This window comes from Sturnus vulgaris, chromosome 5 (assembly GCF_052056855.1).
Source record: "Sturnus vulgaris isolate bStuVul1 chromosome 5, bStuVul1.hap1, whole genome shotgun sequence".
NCBI lineage: Eukaryota > Metazoa > Chordata > Aves > Passeriformes > Sturnidae > Sturnus > Sturnus vulgaris.
Window position 1 is genome coordinate 3,482,994 of NC_142247.1, and position 12,933 is coordinate 3,495,926.

At 41.5% G+C, this 12,933-nt stretch overlaps 1 protein-coding gene across 36 annotated transcripts in view; it reads right to left on the reverse strand.

The window, feature by feature from the left end:
- CACNA1C (calcium voltage-gated channel subunit alpha1 C) overlaps window positions 1–12,933 on the reverse strand; it is a 458,186-nt gene that overhangs the window by 124,919 nt on the left and 320,334 nt on the right. The window lies entirely within an intron of this gene.

Sequence of the window (12,933 nt, forward strand, 5' to 3'; positions counted from 1 at the left end):
GCCATGCCAAGTGACAGCCTTTGCCAGTGTCACACGTGTTCTGGTCTGGATTTGAAAGGAAGAACTTAAAATCTCTTTGCATTTCCTGCCTGAAGGACAATACTTCTCTTGGCATAACCTGTGGTACCTGAAAATGTCTTGTAAGCACAGGGCATGGGACTCACCCAAAAGTAGACTTTGCAGAAAGGGGTCTAAAGGGCAAGAGGGGCAGTGTCCCTGGATAACTGCTTGTGCTGCTGAGCAAACACCTGAGTCTGCTGTAGGAGCCTATTCTATTCTATTCTATTCTATTCTATTCTATTCTATTCTATTCTATTCTATTCTATTCTATTCTATTCTATTCTATTCTATTCTATTCTATTCTATTCTATTCTATTCTATTCTATTCTATTCTATTCTATTCCATTCCATTCCATTCCATTCCATTCCATTCCATTCCATTCCATTCCATTCCATTCCATTCCATTTCCATTCCATTTTTCAACAATCCCTGTGGCTGAAGGAGGACAGGTTGCCTGGGTCACAGGGTGACAGAGGTGCTACCAGAACACACCCTGAAAGATGCCTCTCTCCTGAATCTGCATCCTCCTAAAGTGATTTTCTTGTCTCATAAAAGACTTCCATCATTTGCCTTGCTAGGAGTGACCACTAAGGTGCCAAAGTTCAAGGCATTTATTAGCCAGGACATGGTTCATAGTGTTTCTTGTGCCAGTATAACACTTCTTAGCAACTTCTCTGGCTTCCCCATAGAATTCTGAAGCAATTCAAGGATGGAAAGACAAAATGAAGGAAAGGCAAAGCCACTGAGGATCCATGACTCTTTGAACATCACTTTGCAAACAAATCACAACAGCACATTTGTAAGAGTTCTACGAGTTTTCTCTCTCCTTCTTTATGATTTTTGGCAGAGAAATTTAGGGCAGGCAGCAGTGCCATCAAATGCTCCTGAAACAATCCCAGAAAATTATATGTGGGCAAAAAAGCAGAACGACCTCACTAGAAAATCAGAAGAATTCCATTATTTCAGGCTCTTCTTGCAGGCACCTTAGAAATGGGGGCATGAGAACTGCAAACACTGTAGATAATGTGTTGGGAAGTGGTACAAATATTGATCATGAACAAAATAACAACAAAGAAAGTGCCCTCGAGACAGTAAAAACAACTAAAAATATTGCTCTGCTTTTTGTGCCTCTAATAATCATGAAGTTATTAATATTTCTCACTGGCATTGTTATTAAAGAAAATAGACAGGATAGAGGTTTTCAGCACAAATGTGGTTTTAAAGCAGCCCATGTGCTGCTTTCTGCAGTTCCTGTGCATGGGGAACTTCTGCATCTGTCCACCCACACAAATCTACACCTGCACGATGGGGTGGTGACTCTGATCAGCATCTCCACTTCAGCAGAAGCATCTTTGCTTTTTCACAGCCCTGTGAATCCATCTTCCCTGCAGAGTCAGGGAGATGCAAAAAAAAATTAGAGCAGCTACTTCCAAGCTGATCTGCTTAGGTCATCAGAAACCCTCCAGGGAGTCTATGTGTCTGCTTTACACCTGGACTACTAAACTTCAAAGTGACTGAGATGCAGCTCTGGCTGTTTTATGACATTCCTGCCTGTCAAAAGCGATTTCCAGGTGGGAGATGCCTGAGAACTCAGTGAGTGGCCTACAGTTTGTGATCTAGAGCACGTAAGAGGATAGGCTGGGACAGCAGGGACTGCTTGTGTGGTGCAGTGGGTGGGAAACCATGCCCTGGTAGCTCACAGTGGACATTTTCCCCAGAGGAAGCTTGCACAACCCTACAGCCAGGGACCTTAGGCAGGAATTGTACCAGTGAGAAAGTCTATCTTCTCTGGTATGGAAGAAGGAAACTATTCTCCAGGAGGCTGGAGAATACAAAAAACCCAAAGAAAAGTGAATGGGAGGGAAAAACTGGGCTGTATTATTTCAAAGGACAGGCAGAACAACTGGGTAGCAACTGGGACACAGGCATAGATGGTAGGAAAGGAAAAATGACTGAGAATTTTCATCTGAAATACCACTCTGCAAGCTGGAAGAGTAGTGTGTGCTCCCTGCATTTGAGAAAACTCAGTTTAGGAGTAGTGTTTAAAATATTTAAGCATTAATCTTATGAAGAAAAGACAGCAGCAAGGCCCTGTCCATCTGAAGAGACAGTGCCTGATTGAGATGAGCTCTCAGCAAGTGGAGACATTTTCTAATAGCAGGATTCACGTGGGATGTGTGAGAAGGCTTATGGATGATGCTTTCCTTGATGGCAAACAATCAAGCAATTCAGTTCAGATCAACAAATACAGCAACACAGACCTGAGACTTTTGTCTCTGCAGAGCCAGGGCTCTGTGAAAGCACTTGCCCCTTGGAGTTGAATTCTTGCATCACACTGAACAGATTCAATTCAGCCTCATGACCTGAAATGGAGCTCACCTCCCCTATTCCCAAGTGGGCATAAAATTCTGTTTTGAAACCCTGGTCTGTTACATTCCTTTTGTGCCTAGTAAATAAAATGCTTGTGATTTTGTGTGCTGCTCCTGCATGTGGCGTTCTTTCAGACACTTTTACTAACATAATGACTAGTCTGATACTAGACTCTATTATCACAATATCACATGAGTCAGAAGCATGAGACATGCTAGCTGGGCAGGCTGTGTATTACTGTGCAGCCAGGAGAAAAGCAAAAATTGAAGTTAAGGAGACTTGCCCCTAAAGTCAGCTTATCAAACATATGATTAAACCTTTTCTACCTCTTGAGCAAGGCACTGAGAACAGGCTGATTACCCTGAGCCAAATAAATAGACATTTTATAGCGGCCTCGAAATAATAGATTCCTGGTTTGCAAATACTTCCAGCAAGCAGGAGAGTGAGGGACTGATAACAACAGCTTGAGTTAAGCTTAGTGTGGGCAGGTGTTATGCAAGCTTCCCTCACACAGCTGTGTTAAAACAAGTCATTCGTGACCTGGCATAGCCCTGTTATTCTGCTCCTGGTTCTTCAAACAGCCACATAATACACTTACATTTTGATCTGCACATCTGTGAGGACCCAGCAGCTCTGCCACTGCATCCTTGTTCTGATGCTTAACCCTTCTGCTACTCCAGACTAGGGATTTTAATGTAGCTGGTTACATCCTCACCCTGATCTAAAGGGACCCCTATCCTTGGGCTCACTACAAGTCCTTTTTAGTTTGAACCTAGAGGGACATGTCTGAGTGCAGCCCTTGCTCAGGTGGAAAAGGAGAAGAGAGATGCATCATGCTGTGATTTGTGGACTTTGTAAATAGGGATGAGGATGTGAGCATCCCTACGAACACCCGTGGGCACTAAAGCTGAATTTGAATTTAGGCCTCAGGATCTGAAAGGCCAATTCTCTAATCTGTTGTTTTGTCTCTACAATCCTGCTAACTGAAGAGTGCTGTAATCAGCAGGCAGACTCAGTGCCACAACTATTTTCAGTTCAGTTCCTCAGTTGGAAACATTTTCCTTCCCCCGCCACCTCTCCAGGCTTGCTGTTGTCTATGAGATAACTGGCATGGAGAGACCTGCTTTTCTCCCCAGGAGAAAAGAGAGATTTTTATCCCATCAGCAGCCTGTGTTGAGTGGATGGGGATTTTCACCCAATAAGCAGAAAGGAGCAGGCACAGAGTGAAGGTGTGACTGATGCTCCCTTGGAGCAGGGTCCTGCTGGAAGCTCCCCAGGCTTCCCAAAGCCCTGGGAAGGGCTGGGTGCCATTCCCAGCTGCTCAGCACTGGCTGCCAGTTTGGTTACACATGTGCCAGTCCAGCTGTGTAAAGTCACCAAGACTCCTTGTCTGAGCTGTGCCCTGGGAACGTCACAGATCCATCAGCCACAGCTCCACGCTGCAGGGCCAGTATTCTAACCCCACTTGTGTTTCAAACAAAACACCTTTCCTTCTTGTGTGCTTGCTTGTGAATCGACTTAGGGAACTGAGGAACTACTCAGCTGCCTTGCAGTCAGGGCTGGGCAAGGGGAGGAAATGGGAATTTCCTCAGGAGAGTTCTGCTAAAACACCTCCTGCATCCCTCAGGCTGTCCCGGGCTCTTCCTGCTCTGAGCCCTTCCCAAACAGAGCTCTTGGTCTGGGCTTCAGTATTTACCTCTCTGCACACAAATCTTCACGTTATAACATAAAATACATATGGGAAGACAAAGAGCTAGGTCGTGATGAATACATGCTTAGACAAGGAGGAAAAAACCCATCATGCCAGAACAATTTCTGTTACAGCTGGTTCCATCACACCCGTTTAAGACATTCAGCTTACAGGATTAGTATTGAAGGTTCTTCTTGTACTAAACTTCTCCTACATGCCTTTGGACTAACCACACTCAGTTGCCTTTTCTGGGGCACTGGATGACATTTTTGACACTCCATTTGGGATATTCTTTCCAAGTATCACACTGCAAGAGCACGAGCCTCAGCTGTATACTTGACCTGCCAGTGCACAGTGAAGGTCTTGGGTATGATGAGGTGTCTAAATTGGCATCAGATTAATGTGTTTAGTCAGCTGAACCCCATCTTTACTAGTTTTGATTTCCTGTAAAAAGGAAATACATACAACATACTTTTAATTTCTGTATATACAGCGCCAGACACGCTGTGGTTTTGATCTTGGCTGACATTACTGTAATAAAACCAATTCTCATCCCCAGCAGTTGTTTCTAACTCAAAACACATGCTTCATGTCCCTCAGCTACTGTTCCTGAACACCACAGCCTCTCTCCTGACAGCTCTTCCTACCACATCAAAACACTGCTCAGCATTTCAGTTATCAGCCCTGCTCACCACTGCTTTCTTCTCAGTGAAGAGACTCTTGAGACTTCATCTGCAGTGGTAACTTGTTTTAAAACCCTGACCATGGTTTCTCACTGACTTTACCAGGAACTGCTGAATACTCCATAGTTTCTAAAACCACTTTATAAGTGTCCTTGCAAAGATTTAAGAGCACACTTTGGGCGTCTGCTTAAAAAATGAAACAAGAAATGGTCTTGCTCTATCTTGGGGGTTTGTGGCATTTCTTCCAAACATTTTCTGTGGAGATGCTGGTACCAAATGCTTTCTATGCCTCTGACCATGGGAAATAAAGCAATTCATCAGAAGGTATGGCAAAAGCAGCTTTCTCACAAACTAATGTCTAATGTCCTCTCTTGAGGAGCAGAACCAGTGTCACTGGATTAATCTTGACAGCTTCAAGAAACACTTGCCAACAGGGCAGATAGAGATTAATTTATTTGCACAAAGGTGTCTTCCCCAGCCATATAAACAATGGATTCCCTCTAAAGCCTTACCTTCAAAGATATTTCTATGTAACAAACTGATACTCTAAGAGAATTCCTACATCAACACAAGTCTCTCTTCTAGCAGGAAAAACAGAGGTGTTCTCTCACCAGTCAGTCTTTGCTAGGGAAATAGATTTTGTAGTGGATAAACTTAATGTCCTATCAATATTAATGTCAATCTCTATATGCTATAGCTGGTCACACACCACTGCTCCAGCTGTTCTCAGTAAAAAGTTGTTTGTGCTTCAGGACACAAGAAGCAGGGAAGGGAGGAAGTGGAAGGACCTGTGATTGACAAAAACAAGCCAAATTCTCAGCTGCAAGAGAGCAAGAGCATGTGCAGATCACCACAAAACTTTTTCAGTCAGAGAGGATATTATAGGAAGAGGTTTTTTTTCCCAAGATGTAAACTACAGTAATCTGGAAGCTTATCTAATTGCTTTAACCTTTGATGCCTGCAAGGGAGTAAGAAGAAAAAAAAAAAATGAGCCCATGGGCAAAAATTACCAGAGTTTTGGAGTTTGGTTTCCATGCAGAAGTGGCACAGAGATTTGGTGCTGACCCACCTTTCCCAAATAGGGGAATTTCCCTGATTCCTAGAAACACTTCTCCCTCTTCACCAAATTCTATCATGCCTTCTGATGCTCAGTTGGAACAAATTACTGCTGAATTATAGGTTGTTACATTGGCCACAGCTTTGTCCTGAATACCAGCAGCTTCTTTTGCTCTCTGTTCAAACAAAGGAAATATTGTTTTCTCCATACTATGCTTTGACAGAAAATGCAGTCTTGAGCTAAACTGCTTTAACATCTTGTTTGGTCAGGTGGGATTTACCTACCCTAGCAGTAAGTTATCAGCACAGAAGGAAGGGAAAGAAGGTTTTCAAATGGCTGCTTGCTCTTTGTTTTTTGACCAAAACCTTCCTTGAGACAGAAAGAAAGAAAAAACTGGGAAGTTGTGAAATCTACAGGACAATGAACCTAAAAGCTGCTTTTGCTAAAGGCTGGGTCATTAAATTATGTTACTAACAAAAACCAGAAAACCAGAACCTTTTGATTCACTTACATGGAGTGAACCATCCATACATTCAGGGGAAAAACTGTATTTCTTAAAATGATTAACATGATTACTGTGAATTGACAGAGAGGGAAAAGAGTTGAAAACCACCCTGATCAAACTTGGAAATGCCTTATGTGATGCAATCCAGGGTCAAAATTCTGCTCTTTTTGTTCCAGAGATAGAAAAAAGTGTGAGAGCCTGTGCCACTGTGGGGATGGGTGATCCTGAGAACATAATTTAGCTTTACTGTGTCTTTTTTTTTTTTTTTTAATTGGAAAAAGGGGCCAGAACAAGATTTCACCCCTATCTAAATATCACCCTGCATACACATATTTCAAGAATCAATGTTGCAGCTGAGCATTTAAAAGCATAATTTAAACCCTCTAAGTTTAAAATTTTACTTTGTTGAGAAGACAAACTTTTTTCCCCAAGTATTTCTTCCTGGAAAGGGAGAAACACCAAAAAAATCAGGGAAAGGATCTACTGCTTCCTTGTTTTTTCACTCACAATAAAAAAAAAAAAGAAAAAAAAAGATGGCAACATATGAAGAGAGTCAGGAAGAGAATCTACTCTCAGTTTTGATTTTATTCCAATAGGAAAAAGTCAAATGTTGACATCATTGTTTTGTTGACATCGATTGAAAGGGGGAAGAAGAATCACCCTAAATGATCTCTTTTTTTGTTACTTGAGCTGCACAGAAAATGTACAATGAAAAGAAGATGCTTGTAAATATCAGCTTTATTTCACCTGCATCATTGAGGATCAACCTGCAAGGTCACTATAAAACCTCATGAATGCTCTTTCTTTTTAATTTTTTTTTTTTAATTTTTTTTTTTCTTCTGAAATACATAGCTTTTCCTTTTTAGGCTATCAGAGTTTACCTGATCACACATTTATTCCAGTATATTTATGGAAGCCACATGGCAGTGGGTCAAATTCATGCCAGATACAACTGCATTTTAGCCAGTGGAATAATGCATGGGGCAAACAGTACTCAGTGGGCTACTCAGAGCTGGAAGTGGCTAAGTGACCCCAGATACCTCATTCTCTCCCTTTGGGGGATGCCAGTTGCACAATAGTGTGTCATGTGTGAGCACTGAGAACCCTCTGTGCTCCCAGACCTCACATTGGGCAACCTTTGTGAGTGCTGACATCTTTTGTTTTGTTTTGTTACTGACCTTGCATGAAACCCTTTGGGGCCCAAGTCCTTACCCAGGCAAAATCCCCAGAAATTTCAGTACAATTTTTGCCTAAGGACTGCAGGAGTGATTCAGCCTAATGTGAGAACTAATGTCCTAGAAGCTTTTTCTAGGCAGCATCCTAATTATAGACTCCAGCTCGACATCTGTAGCACAAACCCGTGCTGCATTTTGCAACCTGAGCTTCCCATGAAGAGCCACACAACAAAAACAAAGCTGACTTATCCTTTACCAAGGCCTCTTATTAGGTGTCCTCAGACTCTGGTGTTTGTATGAGCTGCTCCAAAAGGTGACAAGGTAGGAAGATGCCACAGGGATTTTTTCCTGCTGGGCACAGCACACAGCTGGGAGCTGCCTTCACTCCTGTCCAAGCAAACCATGCCTTGGAACCTCTGCACATTAATACATGGATATTTTTTTTTTCTCCCCTAGAACAAACTGGTGGCACAGTGTACACCAAAAAAAAAAAAAAATCCACTTCTTTTGTCCCTCTGTTTCCAGGTGAAAAAGAATATATTGATCTATCCCAGTTATTAAGCTTGTGAAGTACCTATCAGGTACCCTTGTGAAATGCCTACAAAGTGTTGGCACTGCAGCTAATCTCTTCTTGGTTTCCAGATGATTATTTTCCACATCAGTGGACAATGATAAAAGTGGAAGAGATTGTGCTTTCTTCCTCTTTAGATGAAGTGTTGACAGATAATAAATCATTTTACAAGACTGGCATTGATTTCCTTGTATTTAAATATGGAAAGCAAATTGCAACCACGTTCTATGATGCCTTTCTAGAGCCACCAACTGGTATTGGAAGAATTCAATTGATAAACGTTTCATTTTTCAACCAATTTTCTTTTGTTGATCTTAATTTTCTTTTTTGATCTTGAATTCCATGCAAGCCCCCTGTGGGTTTTTTTAAATTGCTTTTTGACAACATCTGTACTTGCCTGTCGAGGAGTGGTTGTCCATGTCCTTCCATGTGTATGTAAAATACATCAGGACAGATTCTAAGGATGAAACTAGAATAATGCAGGATGAACTAATTTGCTGTTGATAGACAAGTCCAAGTATGCTCTGCTAAACAGAAATTACCTCAGAGCATCTTTTTGCTCTTATAGTAAGAAAACAGGAGTTTTAAGGCAGTGGGGGTCAAGACTGGATGTAAAATAGATATAATTTAAATATCTACTCTCTAAATTTCCCCTCTGCATCTTCCATGTTATCTCCCCAGCTGTGCCCATTAAATTTCATTGCAGAAGGTGGACTAAGAGTATTTTAGGCCACCCTGAAATTTTAGCCTGTAACCCAGTCTTTGAAAATCCTTCCTACCTTAGACATTATCTCATAATATTTTATTTCAGGCTGAAAGTAATAAGCCACTTGCTTGTCAGCACACTGAACACATGATTTGGAGGCCACTGAGCAGGCTGACATATGAAATTATTAAATGTACAAATTGAAAAAATGTACAAATTGAAACCAACACAAAAATCAACACTGCAATCCTTGTGGTGCATAAATTGACTGTGCAAAAGGAAGTCAAGTCAACAGGAACTGGATAGATAAATCCTAAAATGCCTGGAATTTTTTGGGACAGGTAGTCATGCTTTTTTCCCTGTTACATAACAGAGTCAAACTACTATTGGAGGTCTTGTGAATAAAGTCCTGTTTGGGTTGAAATTACTAAGAGTAATGTGAAAAAAAATTACTAAGAGTAAACTGAAATTTCTAGAGTTCTAAAACTCTTCCCTTCTCCTGTTTAATCTTCCCTTCTCCTGTTTAAACCACCATCTCTCCTGTTCTCATTTATGGCCTGAAGTGCAGAAGCATGAAGTGCTTCCACGAAAGACACAGATTTTCCAAAAGCTGTAATGGTCTAAGAGGTACCAATTCCTTCTGAATTTCTGCTTTTTCTGCTGAAAATTTCTTCCTTGTCTCAAAAGAATTCTTTTCCAGGTAAGACTCTCATAAACCTGTGATTAAATGTAGTCTAGTTCCTAGTTATGGTGATGTTCAAAAATATCAGTTTGGAACAGGTTGAAAGAGTGAGACAAAACCTGTAGTCCACCAAAAAGTTAGGTTGTCATTGATTCCTTAGAGGCAGTGAATTCAGATGTTAATGAACGTTTTCAAAGGGCACTAAGGCACTACAGAAATTCTCTGAAGGTGAAGACTGAAGACTATTTCTTTTTAAACTGCTTAATTTTTAAATACATATTTTAAAACCTGCCTGTGTGTCTGCACTTTTTGTCTTCAATTGTGCACTATTCCCACTTGAACAGAGGCATAAGTCTGCATGTACAGACACACACCTTGCATTATTTAACATGTCATCTGAAATATTATATGATTTTGAGAGGCAACATATTGATTTGTACTGTTTTTATTTTCTGCTGTGCTACACGAAAACTTGATTATCTACAGCCATCAGTTCCATTACAATAGGGCCTTGAAGAATGATTGGACTTTTAATTTTAGTAGGGTAAGCTACTTCCAAATTGATTCTTGAATTAACAATACCATGTTGCACATGATTAAAAAGAAGAATTAACTGTCTGGAATCATGGAATGCCTTTAATAAGCAGTGGGCTTTTAAACTTTTAGGGACTCTGTTGACATTAGTGAGGTGATACTGCCACTGCACATGGTAGCACCAAATAGAACTGAAATAGAAGGAGAGGGAAGACAAAATCTGAGCCCTCAGAAACATCAAATTACTTTGCCCTGCCCATTCACAGATTATTTGTGACCCCACTGCAGTCTGTGGGAGTTTTGCCAATTAATTTCAATAGGAGGAGAATCTGGGCTGGATTGAGGTTTTCTGCTTCTGCCCACAGCAACAGATGCATTCCAGACCACTCTCAGGAAGGGAAAACAAAAGTGCAAATTCCCAGTAACTGTGGCAACAGGAGGGACGGTTTCCTTTGCTATCGTGTGATTTTGAATTCAGTAGCTGTTGTGTGGCATGACGTGTTTCTCCCCTCTGTCAAATTAATGCTTTCTTCCCGTGTGGCAGGCACGTCAGGGAAAGAGCACAGAACAAAAACCATCAACACAAACAGCCCCCAGAAGCCTTTTCACATTTCCCACCTCACATCTGTCACAATGGCAAACCCGTGTTTGCAAACAACGTGGAAAAACTGCCTTAAATGTGGCGCTTCCTCAAAAGTCAGGGAATTAACTCAGCCTGCTCTGGGAATGCCTCTCAATCCCTGTGAGCCACGAGTGGTGATGAGCTCCCCCAGCAAAATGCCAAGACCACATCTGCCATGGAGAGAGGTGCTAAAGAATGCACAGGTTGTCCAGCTCTGGTTGCATTCATCTTCCTTTTTTACCCTTTCCTTCATTAAGGTCCTCTCTGTTGTATCCTTGGACTTGATTTCATTAAGGGCTGCAAACACCCAGCGAGGCTTTGGGCAAGGTTTCAGAGCCTCAGGAAAGCAGCAGCACACACAAAATATGAACCAATGATGCCCTAAGGACTGTCACAGGCAGCCAAACCAAGAGGGGAGCAAATGAGTTTCTCTTCCTTTCCACCTTGTGCCCTCTGTTTTACTGACAAGTGGGCAGAACTCTCCACAAAGTTAAAAGACAGCAAAATCTGCCTCTGTAGCTGCCAAGGACAGAGGAAAGGCTGGAAACATATGTTCTCTGTGTTTGGGATGATTCTGTTTAGGTAGACTACCTGGGTCAGAGCCCAGATGGTGTAAACTGCTGAATCTCAGAACTTATATTAGCTGAGTCTCTAGATTGATAAGTATTTTTATTTGAACTCCTGAACTCTTCTGATACTCTTTATTAAAAAGAACCTCCAAGCCCCCAAACAACCTCCAAGGGAAGGCCATAGAAGCAAAAACTGGCATGACTTCTTTAAAGCATCAGTGTGAATCAGTGTCAGAGGTCAGGCAGGAGCACCAGCACAGCACCACTGATGCAAAGACCTGAAGTTTATTGGGCTAGCACAGCAGCTTAAGGAGGTCTGAACTGCCCTGTGCATTTCAGTGACCTCTCAGGGCTGATTCCTTAAAAGCCAACATTAATTAGTCACTGAACAAAGTGTGCTTGAAAGGGCAGTAAAAGCCAAGCAGGGAGTTCAGGATGCTGTACTAGAAACAGAAAGTGATGTTTATATAAAGTGCTTTGAAGAGAGCTTGAACAAAAGACACTGGAGGTGCATAGGAGGCAACTGAGCCAAACACAAGAAAACAAGGAAGACTTTGGAGTCTTGGTGATGTAATCTTGGACTGGGAGTAGGTGGGATTCAAATGTCTTGGGAACACTCAAGCCAAAGGGATTCAGAGGGAATTTACAACTGTGCCATCTGTCCTTCACTTATTTTGTAGATGGCTTTTGGAAGAGAAATAATCCCATCTTTCTCCTTCAATTAACCTTACTGCTGATTGACTGCTGGCACAAATGCTGTAACATTCAACCCAGGAGATAACACACCAAAAATAAATCTCACCCTAAACAAAATGCCCTGCCCTGTCACTTACTCACAGTACCTTTTCTGGGGTATTATCTTAGGCTGAAACCATTGCTTCTCAATTTTTCTGACTCAGAGGTGAGAGGATAATTTTGGTAAATCATGGATTACGAATCTCACCTTATCAAATTGACCAGGAAGAACTCAAACAAGCTGGAGATGTGTTACCTTTCAGTTCTTAATATCATCACTCATAAAAGGAGCTTGTTAGCTGAAATATGGACTGACCACACTCAACAGTACATGCAGTGAATCCTCATCTGATTTATTCATGTATGCCACAGAGCAGCAAATTTTGGCCATGATTAATAAATTCACTCCTGAATGGTTGCTGAGGTTAAATTGTGAAAGTAAACTATATGAGCTATGAAAACACCAACACAAGAATCAAAAGAACCTGGCTTGGGAAAAGTCTGAGCAAGTCACCACAGTGACTCCTTCAAGTCCAGATACCTAAGTATTGTAGGTATAACCTGATATTAATGACCCAATTTTTTTTTTCTAAAAGAACTTCATTGTTTTGGCAGCAATAGTGGTTACCAATATCCTACATGAACATTTATTAAAAATAATAATTCTTCTTGCAGAAGAGAGAAAGGCATGACTTCCCCATGTCCAATCTTCCTGTTACTGGAATGTATGTTTGTGATGGGATCACCCCATAGATTTTGATTGTTTGGTAAGAAGGGTGATATCTAGGGACATGTTTCATGCCTTCTCTTCCAAAATCCCACAAAGAAAATGCACATTTCCATGATGAAAGCCAAGGGTAGAGCCACTGTGCATTGGCTGTGTAAAGGTTCCAAGTGTGACATTTCCCAAGTGCCCAGCCAGCAGTGCTAACTGCTCAGTGGTTACACAGCCCCAGGTGGGAAAAGAATGTTG